We start from the raw sequence: 22,271 nt of genomic DNA, 5'->3' as shown, positions 1-22,271 counted from the left end.
GGTTCCAAGAAGGGGGCTTTAACTGGACCTGTTTGGTTGTCTCAAAAGACTTCAAGAGGACATGTAAGTCCTTATCGTGAGACAAGTCCAAGCCTCTATGCCGACAGACTGAAGCGAGCATACTTTTGTACCCTTTGATTGTGGACACCGCCAGCTTAGCGTCCTGCCTGAGGTACAACAAGAAATCAGCAATCTGGATCACAGAGGTAGTGGATGAGGAAATCTTGTGCTTCCTACACCAAGCCCTAAAAGTCTCCCACTTGGACTGGTAGACCCTCTGTGAAGAGACCCTCCTCGCTCTGGCGATAGCTTTCGCAGCTTGCACTGAAAATCCTCTCGATCTGACGAGCTTCTCGATAGTCTGAAGGCAGTCAGATTGAGAGCGAGGGGGTTTTGATGATACCTCTCGAAGTGGGGTTGTCTGAGCAGCTTTGGACTTGCAGGAAGGCTTCTTGGAAAGCCCATCAACAAGTCCACCACCTCCGTGAACCATTCCCTCATCGGCCAGAAAGGAGCTACCAGGATCATTCGTCCCGAATCGAGGAGAGCAAATTTCCTGACTACCAGATTGATGATCTTGAACGGGGGAAAGGCATATGTGTCCATCCCCGTCTAATCCATCAAAAAGGCGTCCACCGCTATTGCCTCCTCGTCCGGGACCAGGGAGCAATAGTTGGGGATTCTCTTGTTTAAGTTGGAGGTGAAAAGATTGATGAGGGGTCTCCCCCACAGCCTCCAGAGACTCTGACAGACCTGTTGGTTGAGGGTCCATTCTGTGGGAAGGACCTGCCCTTTCCTGCTGAGCATGTCCGCCCTCACATTTCTCTGTCCCTGTACAAACCTCATCAGCAGATCTATCTTGTTCTCCTTCGCCCAAAGAAGGAGCTCCCTTGCTGTTTTGAACAGAGACAGAGAGCGAGTCCCCCCTTGCTTTCTGATGTAAGCAAGAGCTGTGGTGTTGTCTGAGTTGACCTCCACAATCTTCCCAGACACCGAGTCTTTGAAGACCTTTAGCCCCAGAAAAATGGCCATCAGCTCCTTGTTGTTGATGTGCCATTCCAGCTGATTTCCTTCCCAATAGCCTGAGACCTCCTTGCTTCCTAGTGTTGCCCCCCAACCTGACTCCGATGCGTCTGAAAACAACACTAAGTCTGGGTTCTTCTTGTTTAAGGAGATCCCTTCCCCTAACAAGGCTGGATCCAGCCACCACTTCAGAAGATTCTTGACTTCTGCTGGAATGGGGAAGGAAAAGGAGTCTTCCTGCGTCTTTCTGTTCCACGTTTTCGAAAGAAAGTGCTGTAGAGGCCTTACATGGAGCCTCCCTAGATGGACAAACTGCTCGAGGGAGGATAGTGTTCCCAGCAAACTCATCCACTCCGCTGAGCACCTCTTCTTGTCCAGGAAACTTCTGACTTTTTCGAGAAACTTGGTCCGTCTTTCCTGAGAGGGAGAAGCCCGAAAAAGAACTGAATTCAGAACTATCCCCAAATAGAGAATAGTCTGATTTGGCTTGATCTGAGACTTCTCCCTGTTGATGACCAGGCCTAGATCTTGAGCCATCATAAAAGTCTTTCGTAAATCCTCCAGACATTTCTCCCTCGATCGTCAACGAATCAGCTAATCGTCCAGATAGAAGGATATCCTTATTCCCTCTTGATGCAGCCAGCCTGACACATTCGTCATTATCCTGGTGAAGACTTGAGGAGCCGTGCTGAGACCGAAGCAAAGCGCTCTGAATTGGAAGCACTTGCCCTGCATTACAAATCTCAGGTACTTCCTTGAAGTCGGATGGATGGGGACGTGGAAATACGCGTCCTGCAAATCGAGGGACACCATCCAGTCCCCTGGACGTACTGATGCCGGCACAGACTGAGTCGTCTCCATGGAGAACTTTGTCTTCTCCACAAAGACGTTGAGAGAACTGACATCCAGGACGGGTCTCCATCCCCCCGAGTTCTTGGGGACTAGAAACAGGCGATTGTAAAAGCCTGGGGAGGATAGATCCCGAACCGGTTCTATCGCTCCCTTGTCTAGCATTTGGTCGACTAGGTCTATTAGGGCCTTCTGTTTCCCCGGATCTGTGTACTGGGCTACTAAGGCCAGCAGAGCATCTGCGAGAGGAGATTTCTTCAGAAAGGGGATCTTGTATCCTTCCTTGATGACTGAGAGGGACCAGGTGTCCGCCCTTCTCCTCTTCCAAGACTGCCAAAAACCTGAGTCTTGCGCCCACTGTCTGGAGGAGACGAACTTCATTTTCTGGAGCGAGCTCTAAACGAACCCCTGTTTGATCTTGGTCCTGACTCTTGCCTTCTTCCTCTAAAATCTGGTCTTGGAGTAGTCCTGCCCCGAAAGGGCTGTTGGAATTTCTTTTCCTCTGGTTTCGAAGAAGAAGGAGTGGTTGCCAAGGGCTTACGAGCTGAACGAGATAATAGGTCTTGGGTGGCTTTTTGGGCCAGCGAAAGCGTAATGTCTCTAACCAGGGACTCGGGAAAAAGATGTTGAGACAGGGGGGGCCTAAAGAAGCTCAGACTTCTGCACAATGGTAACAGACCTTGAAGTAAAAGAGCAAAGCAGGACTCTCTTCTTTAGGATCCCAGCTGAGAACAGCGAAGCCAACTCATTCGCCCCATCTCTGAGGGCCTTGTCCATACAGGACATAATACTGGTTAGGTCCCAAGTTCCTTCCATCTGGTCAGTTTTCCTTGCCAGAGTCCCTAGCAACCAGTCTAGAAAACTAAAAACCTCAAAGGCTCTAAAAATACCTTTGACGAGATGATCCAGCTCCGACATCGACCACATGACCTTGGCTGAGTTGAGAGCATGCCTTCTAGTTGAGTCCACTAAGCCAGAGAAGTCACCCTTGGAGGAGGAAGGCACTCCCAGACCCAAAGGTTCCCCAGTTTCATACCACATACCAGCTTTTGAAGCAAGACGAGCTGGTGGAAACGAGAAGGAAGTATTAACTGCTTGTCTCCGCTCCTTCATCCAGTCATCAATCTTCGTAAGAGCCTTCTTTGCGGAAATCGACAGCTTCATCTTGATGAAGGCTGACTGTTTCTTGGCCTTCTTTCTGTTAAATTGGGATTGAGGAGATTGCAGGGCAGCAGGTTGGAATTCCTCTCCAAAAAGTTCAAGAAGGGAGCGAGAGAGAACTTTGTTAATCTCCAGCAGCGTCGGCTGGTTTATCATCGTCATCAGAGACCTCCTCGAGGTCCTGATCCACATCTGCAACATCCTTCGAACGAGAAGAAGGCTCCTTAGAATCCGACAATGGCAAATCAAAGGAATCGTCCTGCAAAAGATGGCTTGCGTCCTGGCGCCCAGCGCTAGAATAGTCCTTGGAACGAGAGGCAGTATCGTCCTCAGGAAGCAGGCTGGTATCGTCCTGGCGTCAAGAACGAGAGGCAGTATCGTCCTGGCGTCGAGAACGAGAGGCGGTATCGTCCTGGCGTCGTGAACGAGAGGCGGTATCGTCCTGGCATCGTCAACAAGAGGCGGTATCGTCCTGGCGTCGTGAACGAGGGGCGGTATCGCCCTGGCGTCGTGAACGAGAGGCGGTATCGTCCTGGCGTCGTGAACGAGAGGCGGTATCGTCCTGGCGTCGTGAACGGGAGGCGGTATCGTCTTAGCGTCGTGAACGGGAGGCGGTATCGTCCTGGCGTCGTGAACGGGAGGCGGTATCGTCCTGGCGTCGTGAACGGGAGGCGGTATCATCCTGGCGTCGTGAACGGAAGGCGGTATCGTCCTGGCGTCGTGAACGGGAGGCGGTATCGTCCTGGCATCGAGAACGAGAGGCAGTATCGTCCTGGCATCGAGAACGGGAGATGGTATCGTCCTGGTATCGAGAAGAAGTATCGCCTTGCGAAAGCGCACAGTCATCGTCCTGGCGCCGAGAGAAAGAAGTTTTCTTAGGAGAAGGACTCCGTTCTCTCTTAGAAGTAGACTTCTTAATAGGCAAAGAGTCGTCTTTACGTTTATCAGACTGGGCGTGAGGGCGGCTAAATGCTTGCACTAACGTAAAAAGTTGTTCCTGCATGACAGACATAAAGGATTTAGCAACATCAGCTGGGTCTTGCGGTCCCGAAGGGGAGGGTTGACGAATAACACTCGTAGAAGAGGAAGGATCTTCGGCTGTAAAATCCTGACTTGCAGGCTTAGGCTTCGTCCTTTTCACAGGCACAGAGTCGAAATCGTCCTCAAACGGACAAGGTTCATAGCTGCTAGAACCGGGAGAGAAAGAACGAGACAGTTAGTCGCGGTTCCATCTCCACTTTGTAGGTCTTGACGCTTCAAACTTCCATTTACGTCTGGGAGAATTCGGAGAAGAAATTAACACATCCGAAACGTCTTTTCCGTGACGGTCAAGAACAGCCTGGGAATCGGCAACAGGACTGTCTGAGGCGATGGCTGACCGAGGGTACGTACCTCTCACCCCCTTTCGGTTGTCGACGTACCTTCTCTCTTGGTCCTGGGAGCTTGGTAGAGGCCTAGGGTAATGACAGGTTCGGTCAGTCGCCCCCTCCACTGCACTTACACAAGCACTTTCACTATTCTTACCTTTAAAGGCCGCAAGTTGTTCTTTAATGGCCTTCAACTCGGCAGCCAAACTAGCGTACCGAGGGTCATCCGCAGACACGGATCCTGTAGAAGGGGCAGGAGTTACTAACTCAAGGGAAGGATCAACTTCCAAAGAGGAATCAATTATAGGTTCAAAGGATAAATCTACACTAAGTTCGTCTTCCTTTCCACTAACAGACTTAGATTTAGACCTAGAAGCTCTCCTAACTCTATCGAGCTCTAGTTTACGCACATAGTGCTTCATAATCAACCAATCTAAAATGACCCAATAGTATACAGACATAAAACTAATAATGTATAGAAATAACAAAATCTATGACCAACTCGCCTAAAAATAATTAAATATCAATCTCATTTTCAAGAGAATTTATGTATGGTGGACTTTATCAGACAGTATATGTTGAACATTAGCTTGTACACTGTACATAAGCTACCTTACATAGATGATTATTACTTACTCTGTAATCTGATGTGAAAATTTCTGGAAAAAAAAATTCAATAAAAACTCAAACTTATCTTTAAATTGATGTTGGTTTAACCTTACAGCCTACATCCCTGTTATCCATCAGCATTGATATAGATATGATTAATTTAATCTTGAGCCATCAATGTACATCTAGCTTCCATCTCCTCCTCCATATTAAAGAAATTGGATTGCTCACTACAGAGTTTTTTGCATACAATACTGGATTCAGCTTTTGGATTTCACATGCGCAGGTCAATAAACGAATCTGAAAGAAAAGTAAAACATCTTTACTCCAAATGTTCTTAACCTTCAAGTCATAACCTGACTTAATAATTAATTATACATGGTCACTTTTTAGGATTACCCATTAATATAACTGGCATATTCAACTTCCTACTTTAGAGATGAATATAAAACACTTATGAACTTTAAACTTGACCATGATGTGGTGTTCTTCAACCAAAAACATCAGAAGGAAGAACAGTGCTAATAACCTGAGTTGGAAAAATAAAAAGAATAAAACAAGTTCAGCTTGGATAATTATCTGCAATAAAATACTGTAGCAGCCATGTATGGGATAGGTCCTTTCATGTCAACCCAATTCTTTAAAAAATTGTTTTATGAGTACTATTTTTTATAAGGTTAACAAAATTGTCATTGCATTGGTAATATTGCATTTGAAGTATTAAGAAGTGAATAAGATTAAAATCTCACAATTGTACAGTACTGTATAGGTGAATAGAAAATGAACTCACTGTTTTAGTATGACAAATTCGTAGATAATTTGTATTTTTCCTAACTATACAAACCTTAGCTATTTACATGGGGTAATTACTTTGGCGTAGCTGAATGATGAGCCATAAAAGTTTTAATGAGGGTTTACTACCCCGCCGCTAGTTAGCGGGGGGTAGGGAGGGGTAGCTAGCTACCCCCCCCCCCTCTCACACACACCGGTGAATGCTTCACTTTGCTTAGAGGTAGGACTTAACCTGGGGGACAGGGCCGGCAGGCGCATATGTGTAAATAGCTAAGGTTTGTATAGTTAGGAAAAATACAAATTATCTACGAATTTGTCATTTGTTCCGTAACTGAAATACAAACCACGCTATTTACATGGGGTGACTCAACCCTTAGGAAGGGCGGTAAGTCCCCTCCCATACTGGGTTTGGCTTGCCCTGGGACCCCAGATTCGAGTGTGTAAGAACTCAAGAAATAAGGGGTCCCTGCTCCTCGCTGGCAGCTGTGAAACTGCTGCGGCCTACATAAGCTGTGTGTGAAGGTGAGAAGTGACTCGTCCTAGGAAGTTGACCTGGAGTTCTTCAGATGGAAATCTAGGCTAGGACTCTCCCAATACCACCTCGTCAGGGTATGGGGACATGACAGTATTACATTTTAATACTAGGAACACAAGAGAGCATGGCTTACCTGCAGAGGTTCGAGGTCAGCTGTGCAGAGAACCCAGGATGCTGCTTTCTCCAAGGGAGGAGAGGATGAAGAAAAGAATAAGGGCCAGACAGATCTTTTAATTCACGCAGACTAAAACCGGGTAACAATGCCCTCAACCTCCTGCTACTTGTCCATTAAGGAGCCTGAGGTTAGACCAGCTGTTCTGCAGCCACCACAGGGCCGATAGAGAACGTATCGATCATCCTGTGTGTCACGTCTTGCAGGTAGTGGACCGTGATGGTGGTCTGACACTTCCACACCCCAGCTTGAAGGACCTGCGTCACTGAATAATCCTTCTTGAAGGCCAGGGACGTAGCTATGCCCCTGACATCATGCGCTCTAGGGCGACGTGACGGAAGAGGGTCAGGATTCAAGGCCAGATGTATCACCTTGCGAATCCAGGCCGAGATGGTATTCCTGGTGACCCTCCTCTTCGTCCTTCCGGTGCTCACGAACAGGGCTCGCACCTGGGGACGAACTGCAGCTGTTCTTTTAACATACAACCTCAGACTCTTCACTGGGCACAGTAAGAGATGGTCTGGGTCATCTGTTACAGAACGGAGACTCAAAACCTGGAAAGAGTCGAACCTAGGGTCCGGCACTCCCGGATTCTGAGTCTTGGCAACAAACTCAGGGACGAAGCTGAACGTTACCTCCCCCCATCCCCTTGAATGGGCGATGTCGTACGAGAGACCATGTAGCTCACTGACTCGCTTGGCCGAGGCCAAAGCTAGCAGGAAAACCGTCTTCCAGGAAAGGTGGCGATCAGAAGCCTGGGGTAATGGTTTGTAGGGAGGTCTCTTCAGAGACCTGAGAACTGGAACCACGTTCCATGGAGGAGATCTCACTTCCGACTGAGGGCAGGTAAGTTCATAACTCCGTATGAGAAGGGAAAGTTCCAGCGAGGAAGAAATGTCCATTCCTTTGAGCCTGAAGGCAAGACTTAAGGCTGAGCGATAGCCTTTCACTGTCGAGACTGAAAGGCGTATTTCCTCCCGCAAATACACAAGGAACTCCGCTATTGCTGGAATAGTGGCATCGAGGGGAGAGATACCCCTTCCACGACACCAACCACAGAAGACTCTCCACTTCGCCTGATAGACCCCTGCGGAGGACTTACGCAGGTGATCAGACATCCTGTCCGCAACTTGTTGCGGAAAATCCTCTCTCTGTGAGGAGATGCTGGATAGTCTCCAGGCGTGAAGTCGAAGCGAAGCTACGGCTTTGTGGTAGATGTTGGCGTGTGGTTGTTTAGGTAGCTCGTGACGTGGAGGGAGTTCTCTCGGAACCTCCGTGAGGAGTTGCAGAAGGTCCGGGAACCATTCTGCGTGATGCCATAGCGGAGCTATCAGGGTCATTGAAAGATTGACCGATATTCTGGTCTTGTTGAGTACCGTCCTCATCAGACAGAACAGGGGAAAGGCGTACACATCGACGTTGTCCCACCGTTGTTGGAAGGCATCCTGCCAGAGAGCCTTGGGGTCCGGGACTGGGGAGCAGTACAGCGGGAGCTTGAAATTCAGCGCTGTAGCAAACAGGTCCACCGACGGAGAACCCCACAAAGTCAGGACTTTGTTGGCTACTAGACGATCCAAACACCACCCGGTACTCACTATCTGCGTCGCTCTGCTCAGACTGTCGGCGAGCAGATTCCTTTTGCCTGGAATGAAGCGAGCCGCTAGCGAGATCGAGTGGACTTTGGACCATCTCAGGATCTCTACTGCAAGATGGGATAGCTGTTCCGAAAAGGTACCTCCGTGCTTGTTGATATAAGCCACCACCGTGGTGTTGTCGCTCATCACCAACACAGAGTGGCCCGCCAGGACTTGGTGGAACTTCTTTAGTGCCAGGAACATGGCCTTCATTTCTAGCAGGTTTATGTGAAGGTACTTTTCTGATTCTGACCACAGGCCTGAGGTCCTGTGGTTCAGAACGTGGGCCCCCCACCCTTTCTTTGATGCGTCCAAGAACAACATCAAATCCGGGGGAAGGGCGAGAAGGTCCACTCCCTTTCGTAGGTTCTCATCCGCCACCCACCACTGGAGGTCCGTCCGTTCCGCAGGACCCATAGGGATCAGAGTGTCCGGGGAATCGTGACCTTGATTATACCGGGACTTGAGTCGCCACTGGAGGGATCTCATTCTGAGGCGACCGTTGGGAATGAGACAGGCCAGGGAGGAGAGGTGGCCGAGGAGATGTAGCCACGATTGGGCTGGGAGTTCTTCTCGATTGAGGAAGGGTCTCGCGACCTTCGTCAGCCTTGCTATCCTGTCGTCTGATGGGAAGGCTCTGTGGAGATTGGTGTCTATGATCATTCCTAGATATACCAGTTTCTGAGAGGGCTGCAGAGAGGACTTCTCGAGATTTACCATGATCCCTAGATCCTGGCAAATTTCGAGGAGCTTGTCTCGGTGGCGAAGAAGGGTTGCCTCCGAGTCCGCTAGGATCAGCCAGTCGTCCAGATACAGATAACGGAGGAGACGGACGCCGATCCTGTGAGTCCACAAAGAGATGAGGGTGAACACTCTGGTGAACACCTGAGGGGCTGTGGAGAGACCGAAACACAGCACCTTGAACTGGTAGATCTTGCTGTCTAGGCAAAATCTTCGGTACCTCCTTGAAGACGGATGGACTGGGATCTGGAAGTACGCGTCCTTCAGGTTCAGTGTACACATGAAGTCTTGTGGTCTCACTGCGAGTCTGACCGTGTCTGCCGTCTCCATACTGAACGGAGTCTGCTTGACAAACCCGTTCAAGGTTGAGAGGTCGATGACTGGTCTCCAGCCTCCAGACGCCTTTCTCACAAGAAAGAGTCGACTGTAGAAGCCTGGGGACCCGTCTACAACCTCCTGGAGAGCGTCCTTCTTCAACATGGTCTGGACTTCTGCCCAAAGGGCTTGCCCTCTTGCCGAGCCCATGGCAAGAGAGCTCAACGACACTGGATTCGCTGTCAGGGGAGGTAGAGAGGCTGTGAACGGGACGCAATAACCCAGAGCGATCACGGAAATCGTCCAGGCATCTGCCCCGAGTTGCTGCCACCTTGTAGGCATCCCCCCACTCGTGGACATGCAGGGGACCTGCCAACCCTAGCATTTACGGCCTCAGCTGTTACCTCTAGGGTTCTTGCCTCCCCTGGAGGACTTCTTGCTCCTTCTGCTCTTAGCAGGGAAGGGCTGAGACACCTTCGGCTTCGCTGCAGTGGTCTTCTTAGTGTCCTTAGCTGGACGGGGCTGTTGAGCCGCTGGAGGTTTGTGGGGCCTCGATGTCAGGGCCCTATGGATGAGGGAATCCTGGTTGGACTTCCTCCACCTCTCAGCGGTAAGCTCCACGTCCTTTGGCTCAAACAAACTCTTACCGAACACGTTAAGAGTGTCTGAGCCTGCTAACCTCCGAACTGGGAACCTTCTGGTGGAACCTCTCAGCCACAGCGTCCCGACGTTTGAGAATCGTATTGGCCCACAAGCACAAGACTTGGTGGGCCAGAAACTCAATGGTCCGTGTGCCTGAGAGTAAGAAAGTCTCCAGTGCCTTCCTGGTGCTTTCTTAGGAGGTCCTCAGACCGCACCAGGATGCCCAGATACCCCAGCCAGATGTCAAGCCACGAAGTTGCCTGCATGGCACACTTAGCGACCTTCTCCTGGCTTAGGATCTCAGTGGCCGAGAAGGACACGTGCCGGTTGGAGAGTCTCTCTAGAGGGACTCCCCCGGTGAGTTCTTCCACAGAGTTATGCATCGGAAGACCCAAACAAGACTCCTCTAGGATCTCAAAGTACCTCCTCTGATGGACTCGAGGAGGAGGGAGGAGCTTGTTACCGGCGCTGGATCTGCTGGAGGCGGCAAGCTCAGAGAGCTGGCCCTCAACCTTGTCCCTGGCACTCTTCATCCCCTGAGACCAGGGCAAGGCTGCACTGGCCCTAGAGGGTTTCAGGGTGCCGTAGACGCGGTCCAGGACCGTGTCCTTGCCTTCACAAGGAGGAATCTCAGGGTCTGGGATTCCGTTGAGGTTCCTCATGAGGGTCAGGACTTGCCAGAATGCGTGTTCTGACTCTTGGTGCTCTCCTCCTGAAGGACTGGCAGCGAAGTCTCCCGTCCCCAGTGGCTCTTCCTGGGGGGGACACGTGGACATCCTCGGAAGGTCTAGATGGCTCCTGCCTGATCCTTGCTGACAATTTAGGAATCGTCTTATGAGTCCTTCAGTTCCCTCCTGGGCGGGATACAGGACTTGAGTAACGAAGGGTGCAGGCTTTTTTCCACCCCTGGACGAGAAGACTTCTCAGGGAGAGGCGGAGCTTCCCCCATTGGTGCGATGGGGGCAAGGTCCGGTTCGTCCGACTCTCCTGAGGATGGGTAGGCCTCATCCGCAGGGGAGGGAGAGAAAGTCTGGGGGGGGGAAGGAGCCTTGCGCAAGGATCTGCGAGGAGACAAAATAGGCCTTGGAGGTGTTTCCATGGGAGAGACTCCTCTCTTCCTCTTCAAGGGGGAGGAAGTTGCCACTGATTTGAGACCCATGTCAGACAGGGCGGGCTTCTGACTAGGGTACCAAACCAGGGCTGCCAGCTGTCAGACACTCCCTCTGGAGGGAAGGGGATCGTTCGATCCCTTAGAGGAGTCGACAAATGCGGATTCGCCTGTGAAGCTGAAAAGGAAGTGTCCTTAGACCTGTCCGGGAAGCACCCCTCCTCCGACGAGCGTGCTGGTCTGCGCTTGCGGGGAGGGGAACGAGACGAAGACCTGTCCGCCTGGCAACGCGTGATGGGCCCTGGCCAGGGTCGGGCGCGAAAGGATTGCATGACACAGGAATCTCGCGCTCGCGCGGGCATCGGCGTGGGCGAGAGCGGGCGCGAGGGCGCGGTGGCGCGTAGGCGAAGTCACAGGAGCGTGAGAGCGATGGCGTGCTGGCGATGGAGCAGGCGCGTGAGCGCGCAGGAGCTGGAGCGGGCGCGCGTAGGAGATGGCGAGAGCGCGCATAGGAGATGGCGAGGGCGTGTGGCGCGCAGGAGCAACTCTGGAGGGCGCGAGAGAACAGGGGCGCCTGAGCGCGTATCCGGGAGAACCAGGCGAGGGCGCGTGAGCGCCAGTTCAGGGCAGCGCGAGGAAGGGATGGCGCGTTGGCGCGTAGGTTGGCGCTGGTCCGACAGAACAGGCATACTCGCCTGTGGGCGCGCTGGGTGCGCAGGTGACCGTGGGCGCGCATCAGGATGTGGACGCACTGGTGTGCGCTGCTGCGGTGGGCGAGCAGGACGCGCGGTTTGATGAGGGCGCACATGGGTGCGCTGAAGGGTTGCATGAGGCGCCTTGATGACAGGAACGGGGCGCGCAACCGGAGCGTCGCGCGCGGCTGGAACGCGTGCAGGATCGCGCGGTCTGGAAGGAGAGCCCTGGGGTGCCAGTGAGCGCCCGTGCGCTAGCTTAGGAGCCTCCTGGGCGGCGCGCTGTGATGTGGAAACGCGCTGGCGCGTTGGCGAGCGCGTGAGTGCTGGAACTGGAACCACACGTGGACGTGCTTCTCGCGTAACTCCAGACGGGCGCTGCGAGTCCAGAGGAACATGTGAGCGCCTGTGCGCTAGCGAAGGAACCTCTTGGACTGCGCGCGACGAAGCAGGAACCTAGGAATGCTGGGGCGCAGGTGGGCGCTGACGCGCTGTCACAGGAACTGCTGGAGGGTGCCGGGGCGCAGAAGGATGTGGGCGCACAGGGGAACACTGGCGCGTAGCAGGAACAGGGGCGCGCACGCGCGTAGGTGAACGCTGTGGCGCTAAGACAGAAACAGCGTCAGCAGCAGGAGGGCGCGCAGGAAGAACCTGGCGCTTGAGGGCAAGAGGCGCGGTTTTGCCCTCAAGACCCTTCAGCCCCGAAGGCCCCGGTGCCTGCGCAGTGGCAGGATCAGGTGGCGTGCCACGCGCATCTGGAACATCAGAGGGTGACGGCAAGTCAGCAGGTCTGGAGGGAGACTGGTCACTGTGTCCCGAAGGACGACCATCATCCGAAGGGGATCGCGAACGATCCCCGGAGAGGTCTAAGGTGGTAGCTGGCAGGATCGGCGAACGGCGAGTCGTCTCCTCCGCAGAGGACTGTGGCGACGACGAGCCGAAGAGGCGCCTCCTAACTCCCTTATGAGGGGAAGGAAGGCCTCTACGGCGAAGGAGAGGACGAGCCTTCCGCCTCATACGCCCACGAGGGGCCGTGGGATCAGCAGGCTGACCATCAAGGGGCCTCCGAAGAGGAGTCTCTGTAAGTGAACTCCCCCAAGGGGGAGAATCACCGGCAGGAGAGACCGTGAGACTTAGATCCTCCCTCGAAAGGTGTTCGGAGGGGGAATCTAAGCCGTCAGCTACCTCAGCAACAGGAACGGGGGTTTGACTTGACCCGCGAGATGTCTCTGTCACAACAACGTCAACCACAGACAGAGGATCTATCCCTGCTGTAGTTGGCGATTGTTTGACAGCTGCACCAAGTTTGATCATGTCAAACATGGCTTCCTTGGAGGGCGAACCCTGCAGCCCCAAGGAAGCCCATAGCTGAAACAAATCACGATTAGACATATTCAAATCCTCTTCCGGGGGAGGAGGGGCAGCCGCCTCACTATGGGAGGCAACTACCTCTCCCGCACCCCGAGATCGGTCAACAGCAATGCGGTCCACGCTACCACTCACCGGCCTCTCGGAAGAGACCGCTTGAGGGGGAGCTTCGGAGGAGGAAAGGGCTACGGAAAAGTCCTGGAATTTCCTCTCTTCAAAGAAGCCTCTGAAGGAGAAAGATCCCTTTTGGACTTTTTCTTCCGGCGCCGGGCAAACCTCTCCCACTGGGAGGTAGACCACTTCCTACATTCTATACACACGTTACCACTATCACACCGCTGGCCCCTACAGTGAGGACGTAAGGTGTGGGGATCGGTGTCGACCGCCGACATAAAGGTCCCACAAGGGCGGCCGGGAAGTCCAGGGCAAATACGCATAGTAGAGGCCAACTTCAAACACACTGAAAAAGAAAAAGCAAAAACAGATTAAATATGGCAGTCAAAGAGAGGGAGAGAGCAGACAGGTCTGTTCTCTTCCCAAGCCAAAAGTAAAGTGAAGCATTCACCGGTGTGTGTGAGGGGGGGGGTTTAGCTAGCTACCCCTCCCTACCCCGCGCTAACTACCGGCGAGGTAGTAAACCCTCGTTAAAACTTTTATGGCTCGTCATTCAGCTACGCCGAAGTAATTACCCCATGTAAATACCGTGGCTTGTATTTCAGTTACGGAACAAACTTAAATTAAAAATGGAGTGTTTTAATTTTCTAAAGGGTAGTAGCAAGCCAATTACTATATACATTGAACCTCTTAGCTATTCTCAGACCTTGTTTAGTACTTGCTTCTGACATACCGTTAACTGAGCGTTCTATAGCAGGGCCCAAAATGTGAGTTGGTAGAAAGAGATATAAATCTTCTAATGTCTACTTGGAAATTTGATCTTTTTTTTTCCCTTGATATCTTCCAACATGTATACAAAGCGATTACTGTATCAGTATGATTTATTGATAGTGGTCATGTGGCACGTTGCTTGTGTCAAAGAGGCCATTCAGCCCTGCAATGGAATTGCGGGAAATCTCCCGAGGTACACTAAGAAGTAAAACTTGATAGATGTTGGACAAAAGGTTGTATGAAAGGCAGTTGGAATGAACGCACGGCAGAAGGATAAAAAGAGGAAATAGATAGGGCCACATCGAAACTAAGAAAACATTTAATTCATATCTTTAATGCAGTTCTCGAGGTGCACTGCCAGATAAGAGACTGAATAATAGAGCAAACATTAGGTGGGGACTGTTGGTTGGGTAACTTTTTTGGGTATTTGTTTACAAGACCACGCTCTCCATATATTACCAAATTATGCAAAGCTATTGTTTTCCTCTATTACTTTTTCATAATTTAAAACAATTTGCCACCTGGGAAATAAGTTAAAATTTAAAAAAAATGGAGAACTATAAAAAAAAAACTAGCTTGGTTTCCTCACAAAACAACCTGGAACTAAAATTTAGTATCGTCAACATAATCAACCAAACAGAAGTTCATGATGCCAACATACATTTGATATACAGTGGAACCTCTATATACGATCTTAATTCGTTCCGGAAACTGCTTCGTATGTTAAAACAATCGTATGTTGGCGCAAATATTGCCATAAGAATACACTGTAATTTGTATAATTCGTTCTAAAGCCCAAAAACCTAAGATAACTCCTTAATAAATTACTACACATAACAATGATACAATTGCATTATATAAGAGATGTAAAAAAGAATAATTATAAAGAAATAAATAAAAAAAGGGGTTTTTATTGTCACTTTACCTTAGAGACATGCCAACGCAGGTGTAGGAATTGCTATGCAATAGGAGACGGACGGTCGGCGAGGAGGTAGAGATGGTGACTGCGATAACGTACCGTAACTTACTCTAACTTACACTACGTGTATTCTAACCTAACTTAGCTTATTCATTTTCTTTTTTATTTTCATATTTTATATTTTTTTTTACATTTTTTTTATTGATTTTAAATTTTCATCACTTTCACTCAATTCAATCTTAGTTTTCTTTACTTCACTTTCTTCCTCTTCATCACGATCATTTGACGCTTCGTAGATTTTTTAAAGAAACTATCAGGAGAAAGTTGCTTGGTACAGCTTCCTTTTCTCACCACTACTAATACCTGTACCAAAACTAAGCTTCTTAGGACCCATGAGATGAGCACGAGAACAGAGAACTGACCAACACGACGTTCAATGGCGTCCCTCCGACATGCTGCCGTCTACCGGCGTAAACAAGAAACTACGACTGACACGTCGAGAAAATTCTACATGTATGATCTATGTCGGATGCTGGATCATGACCGAGTGTCAAAACGAAAATTTGATGGAATTTTACTTTGGGTGTTGGAACAATCGTATGCAGAGGTTCCACTGTATACAGTATTTAAAAATATATATTAAATTAAAAATAGAGTATTTACTCAAAAATGTCACTATTTGTGAATTGTATATTTTATGAACACTTTTGAGTAATTACTCCATTTTTAATTTAGTATATATTTTGAATATATATCAAATGCGCGCTGGCACCTCAAACTTCTGTTTGGCTGACTATGTTGATGATGTCAGTTTCAGGTAGTTTAATGAGAAAACCAGGCTAGTTTTATTTATAATTCTATGGTTCTTTATAATTTTAACTTGTTTCCCATGTGGCAGACTGGGTTTTATTGTAATAACAGATGGGACAAACTTTTGTTCCCCTAGTAAAATGTGCTAGTGGCTACATATATGTATGGTGACAGCCAAATAAGAATACAGCAGTGTCAGCGGGGCGGTCGCAAATGGTGTTAGCCCACCCTCTGGTAAGTAGGTAAAGACACGGCCCAAAGGTTGTTAGGTGGGGAAGCTTATGTTGGTGTCTATTTTCTATGCTTGAGTAAGAAACTTTTTTTTTTTTGGTTTGTCCCAACGAACTATAAAGGCTGCTACTTTAGCGTGATGTCTACCGCCATATGTAGCCTACCCACGTGAAACCTGAGGTTTACCGTGTGACCTGTCACTCCCGCTCTTCCTGGTCATATACAAGAATACCATTAGGTTAGGTTAGGTTAGGATTAAACAGCGGTAGCCATCACAGTTAGTGCTAATGAGCAGTAGACCTCACGCTAAAGTAGCACCCTATAAAGGTTATTATTTTCAAACAAATCCAAGATACACCCTACTCACATCCATATCCTACTGTTAAGCCCACAATGAGGGTAGGCTTATCTAACATGAAGCCGATTGGTCCCGATAAAAAAAATATAGGCCTGTTATAAATTATTTTTGTGAATAGTAACTAGTTTCACAAGAATCACAACAAGGGCGAAGACTACTTTCCCTATTAAATTATTTGAATGTGAACGAAATTATTACATATTAAAAATAGCCTTACCTTCACAATATGAGGTAACAAGTGAATTGCACAGCCCAATTAAATGCATTGGGGTTCCTTGTTGCCCGTAGGAGGTAAAAGATGACACACACACACACACACACACACACACATATATATATATATATATATATATATATATATATATATATATATATATATATATATATATATATATATATATATATATATATATATCCTCAAATTATAACAACGCTAAAACACTCAAACCATTAGTAAAGATTATAATAAATATAATGTTAAATACACAAAAACAAACAACTATAGAACCTTAGAATTGCTGAGGCAGTTCTTAAAAAGTACTCCACACACAAGTTGGCAATAATTTTAAGAAGAAGAAGAAGAATAAGAATATAAGTAACAAGCACAGCAATACACTGCTCACATAGTGTGGAGTTCTACTAATTATTTTTAAGAGAATAGATGGAATGTATTTGCGAAAAACGTCCATAGTTGCTAGTATTTTGATATAAAAAACAGTAGAAATTAGTTAAAATATTGGCAAAACTAAGCACCGTATGTTCATATTCCTTAATTATGTACTATAAGAGGTCGAAATATAATGTTATATATAAATAACCCTTCTAAGCCTGAGAGTTTAAATGAACATTATTGTGGTAACCGAGTTTTAAGTAACAACAGCCCATAAATCAAAGGAACCTGTACATCTTGTACATTTTCTTGGCGGGAAATATCTGTCCTCCTATTGGTCCATTTTAACGCCTCTGATTGGTTACTATATGACGTCAGAGGAATAAATACACCTAATAGGACAAAAGACTAATGTTAAAATAACAAATTAAGGACTAATAAATTACAACTTTTTATGAGAAACACTTGAAGTCTTATCGTTTATTCAAATTGAATATATAAAGGGACTATTTTATTGGCATTAGTAGAATAAATATGTTAATTTGAACCGATGAACTGATAAGGATCTAGCTACGATGTGAAGAGCGTGAAACAAAGGTAACCGCCAATCACAGCTAAGTTGTATGCAGCCAATCAGAAAATGTAATACTTCCTGACAACAACCTATTCACGCGCTCTAGCTCTGGGAGTTTCTTTTTGCCTAAGGGAAATTACGGACGAAGGATTTATCAAGAGATGCACACTTATGCAGTGTTAGAAAATTTTTATTATAGATTTCAATCTATCATATCATGATTATATATATAAGATATCAATATGAAGTCGGAAAGAGTTTTACTGAAACATATTTAGTATTGAATAAAGACTTTTTCGTGAACAGCAGCCTTTAAACCTGTCTCATTGCCACACCTTGTGCATTTTCGTAGTGGGGAATATGTGTACTCATATCATCCTATGGGCAAATTCTATCTCGATTCTGATGGGTGACCAAATGTAGTTAAAGGGAAGACCAAAGAGCTCATTCACGAAAAAAAAAATGCTCATAAGATCGCATACCAGTGCCATCTACAGACAACACGGCCAACTATATTTCTTTTAAACCACAGGTCTCACAAATATTTATGAAATTTATGATCTGTAGGTGTCGCTTCCTACGAAATATGCATGTATCACTGTTCAGTAGTAGTGACAAACGTAATTCATATTCATCAATTTCCCCTAACACGAGCCCAGATGGAAACAAAAACACGAACAGATCAGCGCCATCTCTTGCCAACGCGCCCTACTAAGGAGGGTAGATGCTCATGAAAATTATAGCTACTTTCAGGTCTTCCCCTTATCATCTTTGAGTGGTTGTGATGTGACGTCACATAATGGCGTTTTGTGAATAAATTAGCCCAATAGTGGGAAAAACTTATATTAATTTCATTAAAATAAAGATTAATGAATAAATATTTTCATGCAAAACACTTAATGTCACAATCATTTTCAAACTAAAACATAAAATGGGTCTCGTTCACTTACATTAATGAAATAAATATAACCTTTTGAACTGTGAAATTAATTCTGTTTTGGCTACGAAGGGAGTGCTAAGCTTTCGTAAGCAAGAGTAACCACCAATCACAACTAAGCATATTACAGCCAACCTAAAGGCAGACATTTTCCCGCGTAGAGAGTTCCTAAGTTTTATGATTGGACAATTTCGTAATCTAGCTGAATTTACTTCAGAATGTATTCAAACGTTCTAGCTTTTGAGGGGTTCAAAGTGTTTCTTTTTATATCTAAAGAAATTAAGGACAATTTACCGAGGATTAAGACTACGTTTCATCAGAATAGATTCGCACCAGAACTTATGTATCATCAAAATATTTCTATAGATGGAAATCTGGTTTTTATATCAAGGGTAGGATGAATTTTCATTTGCTGGCATAATACGATTGTAATGAACATTGCAATGAACGTAAACGTAAATGGTGTTTCATTTTACATATATATATATATATATATATATATATATATATATATATATATATATATATATATATATATATATAGCCTATATATATATATATATATATATATATATATATATATATATATATATATATATATATATATGAAGTATTAATATTCCTTACTAATGTCAACCAATAAGTTGAAATTCTGATAATGATTTTAAAGGAAAATTTAGCCAATTATAATGAGAAAATCTAGATTAATTATAACAATTCTACAAAAATATTTAAAATCCCATCATTTAATAATAAAATTATGTTCAGATTGCTATTTCAAGTTAAGATTTTGATGAGAATAGCGCTACATTATCATAACTTAAATAGCCAAGTAAATACTGGTTCTTAATAACTGCCATTATTTGAATGTGTATATTTTAAACCTAATGTTTGGCTACGATTTAGGATGTGTGAAACTCTAGTAAAAGAAAAGAAAAAAAAAAAGGTAACCCACAATGACAGCTAAGGATGATGTAGTCTCACAGAGGACGGTAATTGTGGAAGGGGTAAGGGGCGGTGATTGTGGAGGGGGTAGAGCTGGTGATTGCGGAAGGGGTAGGGGGTGGTGATTGTGGCGGGGGTAGAGCTGGTGATTGCGGAAGGGGTAGGGGGTGGTGATTGTGGAGGGGGTAGGGCTGGTGATTGTGCAGGTGGTAGTGGTGGTGATTGCGGAGGGGGGAAAGGGCTGGTGATTCTGGAAGGGGTAGAGGTGGTGATTGTGGAGGGGGGAAAGGGTTGGTGATTCTGGAAGGGGTAGAGGTGGTGATTGTGGAGGGGGTAGGGGTGGTGACTGTGGAGGGGGTAGGGCTGGTGATTGTGAAGGCGGTAGTGGTGGTGATTGTGGAGGGGGGAAAGGGCTGGTGATTCTGGAAGGGGTAGAGGTGGTGATTGTGGAGGGGGTAAGGCTTGGTGATTGCGGAGGGGCCAGGTGGCTGGTGATTGTGTAGGAGGTAGCGGCTGGTGATTGTGGAATGATTAGGGAAGATGTGGAAGATGTATAGGTGGTGATTGTGAAGGGGGTAAGGGTGGTGATAGTGGAGGGGATTGAGAGATTGTGAAGGGGGTAGGGCTCATGATTGTGGAAGGGGTAGGGGTGGTGATTGTGGAGGAGGTAGGGGCTGGTGATTGTGGAAGGGGTAAGGGGTGGTGATTGTGGAGGGGGTATGGGGCTGGTAATTGTGGAAGAGGTAGAGGCTCGGGATAGTGGAGGAGTTGGGGCTGGTGATTGTGGAAAGGGTAGGGGGTGGTGATTGTGGAAGGGGTAGAGGCTCGGGATAGTGGAGGGGTGGGGGCTGGTGATTATGGAGGGTGTAGGGGGCTAGTGATTGTGGATGAGGTAGGGGCTGGTGATTGTGCAGGGGTAGGGGCAGTGATTGAGGAGGGGCTAGGAGTGAGGTTTGTGGAGGTAGGGACTGGCAATTAAGTGGTAGGAGTTGGTGATTGTGGAATGGGTAGGTAATGGTAATTATGGAGAGTAGGGTCTGGTTTTTGTGGAAGGGATAGGTGTAGGGGCTGGTGTCCTTGGATTAGGTAGGGGCTGGTGATTGTGGAAGTGTAGGGAGCAGTGATCGAGAAGGGGGTAGGGGTGAGATTTGTGGTTGAGGTAAGGACTGGTGATTGTGGTGGTGTAGGGGGCAGTGATATAGGAGGGGGTAGGGGGTGAGGTTTGTGGAGCAGGTAGTGAATGGTTATTGTGGAGGGGTAGGGGGCTGGTGATTGTTTAGGGGGTATGGATTGGTGATTGTGGATGTAGGGGCTGGTGATTATGGATGAGATGGTAGTTGTTCATTAAGGAGATAGGAGCTGGTGATAGTGGAGGGGGTAGGGGCTGGTGAATGTGGAGGGTGTAGGGGGCTGGTGATGGTGGAAGGGGTAAGGGCTGGTGATTGTGGATGAGGTAGTTGCTGGTAATTGTGGAGTTAGGGGGTGGTGATAATGGAGGGGGTAGGGGCTGATGATTGTGGAGGGTGTAGGGGGCTGGTGATTGTGGAAGGGGTACGGGGTGGTGGTTTTGGAGGAGGTAGGGGCTCGTGATTGTGGAAGGGGTAGGGACTGGTGATTGTGGATGAGGTAGGAGTTGGTAATTGTGGAGGGGTAGGGGGCAGTGATTGAGGAGGGGTAGGGGTGAGGTTTGTGTAAGAGGTAGGGGTTGGTGATTGTGGAGGTAGGGAGTTGGTGATTGTGGAGATGATGGGGAGGGTAGGGGCTAGTGATTGTGAAAGGGGTAGGGGTAGGGGCTGGGATTGTGGAGGTGTAGGGGGCAGTGATTGGGATAGGGGGTGAGGTTTGTGGTTGAGGTAGGGGCTGGTTATTGTGGAGGGGGTAGGGGACGATTATTTTCAACTTCAATGGAAATAGTTTCAACAGTGGGGATTTCCTACTAACAGACATTTTGAAATATTCTCTGTTGTTCAAGCCCAAGTTTAAAGGTTGCTCATGAATGACAACACCCTAGAGAGACTGACCAAATACATGTAATTAGCGTCCAAGCCTCCTCTCCACCCAAGCTAGGACCAAGGAGGGGTAGGCATTGGCTGCTGATGACTCAGCCGCTAGAACTATAAGTTCCCAAAAACCAACCTTCTCCATCGCCAGCTCACAAGGATGATGAGGTTGCAGAAACTACAAGCTATCGAGCTTGAGCTTGTCTTGAACCCCCGTCCAACAGAACGCCAGTCAGGGACGTTTCCAATAGTTACCATATCCAGGCAAAGGTATTCCATGACAGAAAGATTTGAATGATTTGTGGGGACTTAAACAGTGTATTAATATGCATGTATGAAAATATATATATATATATATATATATATATATATATATATATATATATATATATATATATACGTTGATAGAGTATACATAAAATGAAAATAAAAAAAAACAGGTCTACATACACACAGTATATTATTATTATTATTATTATTATTATTATTATTACCAGCTAAGCTACATCCCTAGTTGGAAAAGCATGATGCTATAAGCCCAAGGAGTCCAACAGGGAAAATTAGCCCAGTGAGGAAAGGAAACAAGAAAGTAAATAAACTTCAAGAGAAGTGATAACAATCAAAATATAATATTTTAAGTTCATTGTCAACATTAAATTTAATCTATCATATTCATTATGAACAATAAAAAACTTAATAAACACCAGAGGAAGAGAAACAAGACAGTGGAAGACCATGGTACAGAGGCTATGACACTACCCAAGACTAGAGAACAATGGTTTGATTTTGGAGTGCCTTTCTCCATGGCTTCTTCTACCCTTACCAAGAGGAAAGTAGCCACTGAACAATTACACGCGATTGGATCCACAAGCACATATAAGTTTAAATAAAGTGTACAAACCTGATTCTTACACCAAATATGTATACCCATGCATGTGTTTATTTATATACATGTGGAAAGTGCGTGCGTACACAGTTGCATAAATATTCATAA

This window comes from Palaemon carinicauda, chromosome 39 (genome assembly GCF_036898095.1).
Source record: "Palaemon carinicauda isolate YSFRI2023 chromosome 39, ASM3689809v2, whole genome shotgun sequence".
NCBI classification, from domain to species: Eukaryota; Metazoa; Arthropoda; class Malacostraca; order Decapoda; family Palaemonidae; genus Palaemon; species Palaemon carinicauda.
This window is presented reverse-complemented; position numbering follows the sequence as displayed.